Genomic DNA, 3608 nt, shown 5'->3' on the forward strand with positions numbered 1-3608 from the left:
GGCTATTCACATGTCACGGCCACAGTGCTTTACTTCACAAGTGCAGCAGGAATTGCACCCCCTGCCACTTTCGGTGGGCGAAGTGCCAGTTAAGCTCGACCCATTCAAGTTAACAGGGCCACTCTGCAAGCCTGTGCAGGCTTCAAGGGGTTAGGCAGTGATGAGACAATTTTGCCACTTCATTACCTTCTGTCAAATGCTCTCTGAAGAACAATCGGAACGTGGGTTGCTCTTCGGAGACCAAAGCTGGTGTGGCCACTTTGAAATGTAATACATAACCGCAAGTCTACATGTACACATTACTTAGCAAGCACACACTCAACCTAACAAAATGCCCTGGACCCAGAGGCGGCTCTCTAATTAGGCGAAATAGGCGGTGGCCTCAGGCCTCGCAGTCATAGGGGCCTCGCACAGCTGGCTAGTTTACCTAATTAGAGAGCCACCTCATTCAGCAGCAGAGATCTCCGTCCCGAGTCCCCTCGCTCTGCTACAGGGAGAGATAACAGGCTGCGAGTGAGACGTGTGATCGGAGCTCACAGACATCTCCGGATCACAGACAGGGAGAGAGAGCCGCTCAGTAGAGCTCTGACAGATCTCCCCCCTCCCCCTGCTGCCCGCACAGCCAGACAGAAGAGGAGAGAGAGATTCTGCTCCTCCCCCTCCCGCCCTCTCCTCCTGTGTCTGCCCCGCCCACTCTCCTCGGCAGTGTTCTCTGCTCTGCCTCAGAGAAGGAGATGTGTGGGCGGGAAGATTCAAACTGAAGCCCAGCAAAGAGAAAAGGACAAGGGGAGTCTGATCCATCCATCCATCCAGTCCCTCCTGCCTCCCAGTGAGTACACTGATGTAGGGGATGCTCTTCCTTCCCTTCTTCCTCCATTCCCCTCTCTTTCTTTCCATTCTTTTTGTCTCTTTCTTTCTCTTTCCTTCATTCTTTCCCCATCCCTCTTTCTTTCTTTCTTTCTTTCTTTCTTTTCTCCATCCCCCTCTCTTTCTTTCTTTCTTTCTTTCTTTCTTTCTTTCTTCCTTTATTTCTTCCTTTATTTCCATTCTTTTTGTCATTCTTTCTTTTTCTCTTTCCTTCCTTCTTCTTCCATCCCCCTCTCTTTCTTTCTCTTTCTTTCTTTCTTTCTCTTTCTTTCTTTCTTTCTTTCTTTCTTTCTGTCTTTCTTTCTTTCTGTCTTTCTTTCTTTCCTTCTTTCTTTCCTTCCATCTGTCTTTCTTTCTTTCCTTCCATCTGTCTTTCTTTGTCTTTCTTTCCTTCCATCTGTCTTTCTTTTCTTTCTGTCTTTCTTTCTTTCTTTCTTTCTTTCTTTCTTTCTTTCTTTCTTTCTTTCTTTCTTTCTTTCTTTCTTTCTTTCTTTCCTTCTTTCTTTTCTTTCTTTCCTTCTTTCTTTCCTTCCATCTGTCTTTCTTTCTCTTTCTTTCCTGTCCATCTTTCTTTTTTTTTCTTTCTCTTTCTTTCCTGTCCATCTTTCTTTTTTTTTCTTTCTCTTTCTTTCCTGTCCATCTTTCTTTTTTTTTCTTTCTCTTTCTTTCCTGTCCATCTTTCTTTCTTTCTTTCTTTCTTTCTTTCTTTCTTTCTTTCTTTCTTTCTTTCTTTCTTTCTTTCCATCTTTCTTTCTTTCTTTTTTTCTCTTTCTTTCCTTCCATCTGTCTTTCTTTCTCTTTCCTGTCCATCTTTCTTTTTTTTTTCTTTCTCTTTCTTTCCTGTCCATCTGTCTTTCTTTCTCTTTCTTTCTTTCTTTCTTTCTTTCTTTCTTTCTTTCTTTCTTTCTTTCTTTCTTTCTTTCTTTCTTTCTCCATCCCCCTCTCTTTCTTTCTTCCTTTATTTCCATTCTTTTTGTCATTCTTTCTTTTTCTCTTTCCTTCCTTCTTCCTCCATCCCCCTCTCTTTCTTTCTTTCTTTCTCTTTCTTTCCTTCCATCTTTCTTTTTTTCTCTTTCTTTCTTTCTTTCTGTCTTTCTTTCTTTCTTTCTTTCTTTCTTTCTTTCTTTCTTTCTTTCTTTCTTTCTTTCTTTCTTTCTTTCTTTCTTTCCTTCCATCTTTCTTTCTTTCTTTCTTTCTTTCTTTCTTTCTTTCTTTCTTTCTTTCTTTCTTTCTTTCTTTCTTTCTTTCTTTCTTTCCTTCCATCTGTCTTTCTTTCTTTCTTTCCTTCCATCTGTCTTTCTTTGTCTTTCTTTCCTGTCCATCTGTCTTTCTTTCTTTCTTTCTTTCTTTCTTTCTCTCTTTCTTTTTTTCTCTTTCTTTCCTTCCATCTGTCTTTCTTTCTCTTTCCTGTCCATCTGTCTTTCTTTCTCTTTCTTTCCTGTCCATCTTTCTTTTTTTTTTCTTTCTCTTTCTTTCCTGTCCACCTGTCTTTCTTTCTCTTTCTTTCCTGTCCATCTCTTTCCTTCCTTCTTTCTTTCTTTCTTTCTTTCTTTCTTTCTTTCTTTCTTTCTTTCTTTCTTTCTTTCTTTCTTTCTTTCTTTCTTTCTTTCTTTCTTTCTTTCTCCACCCATCCCCCTTTATTTCTCTCTTTGTGACAGCCTACCAGAATAGGTAGGATCTGCGAGAGCAGCTTCCCTGTGCAGCTCTGCTTGAGGAAAATATATCTTTATTATGCCCACTTACCTACCCCCTGTACTGTCCACTCCCCTATACTGTACCCTCCTAATACAGTTCATAATACAGTGGGGCCTCATGTCTAAGTTTTGCCTAAGGCCTCACAAAGTCTAGAGCCGCCTCTGCCTGGACCTAACTCAAAGGCCCCTTTCACACAGGGCGGATCCACTCAGCTGATCCCCGCTGAGCCGGCGGGTAACAGGTCAGTCTCTGATCACTGTGCAGGTACGGACCTGTCAGAGCTCCGCTGCCCTCTATGGCGAGATCGGATGATTGGAACTGACAGTCTGTTCGTTTTTCATCCGATCCGATTCACTGGACAAATGGCGAACATATTGCCATCTGTCTGTTTTGAGCGGATCTTGTCGAGTCGGATGACACATCTCCGATGACATCCTCCTGCCCAAAAACAAATTGAATTTTCTACGGTACTTAGCACCATCTAGTGGCCAAATATGGTTATTCCAGTTTAAACCTAAGAAAAACTTTTGACTAGAACAGAAAATAACCTAATAACAATCGTGTTGTGGCCTCATTCACACAGAATGTACATGCACATTCACTGAATGAACTGCTATGCACACCTTTTGATAGCTACCCCCCCATACCGGCTTTAACCACTTGCTGACCACCATATAGCACTTTTACTGCTACAGGGTGGCAGCTGTGCGCTGGATCACGTGATTGTGCACACGCACGCTGCTGGCACGCCGCTTCTGCTGTGATTATTTACAGCAGAAGCCGATCTGCGAGTGCCAGGTACTCAATGTCCGCCCACCGATGGTTGGGCAGAGACTCAGAACGGAGATCTGCCTATGTAAACAAGGCAGCATTCCGTTATAACAGGGGGAAAGGGATGGATTTTGTGTTCCTGCAAAGCAAGAAGCTCTAATAGGATTCAAAAAAGGGTGAGCTCGAGGTGCAGAGCACTGCGCCCTGAACTCCCCCAGTTGTGTGACAAAAGCAAATTAGTATTCGCTATTGTCACACTGATTCTCCTCCTGGCC

The 3608-nt window shown here is 42.7% G+C and overlaps 1 long non-coding RNA gene across 1 annotated transcript; it reads right to left on the reverse strand.

The window, feature by feature from the left end:
* Positions 1 to 984: 984 nt before the first annotated feature.
* On the reverse strand, positions 985 to 3211 carry LOC141114294 (uncharacterized). Its single transcript, XR_012236893.1, has 2 exons — positions 2352 to 3211; positions 985 to 2189 (listed from the first exon to the last, which is right to left on the reverse strand). It is a non-coding gene; the product is annotated as an uncharacterized lncRNA (long non-coding RNA).
* Positions 3212 to 3608: the final 397 nt, after the last annotated feature.

The sequence above is a fragment of the Aquarana catesbeiana genome, linkage group LG12, assembly GCF_042186555.1.
Source record: "Aquarana catesbeiana isolate 2022-GZ linkage group LG12, ASM4218655v1, whole genome shotgun sequence".
NCBI classification, from domain to species: domain Eukaryota; kingdom Metazoa; phylum Chordata; class Amphibia; order Anura; family Ranidae; genus Aquarana; species Aquarana catesbeiana.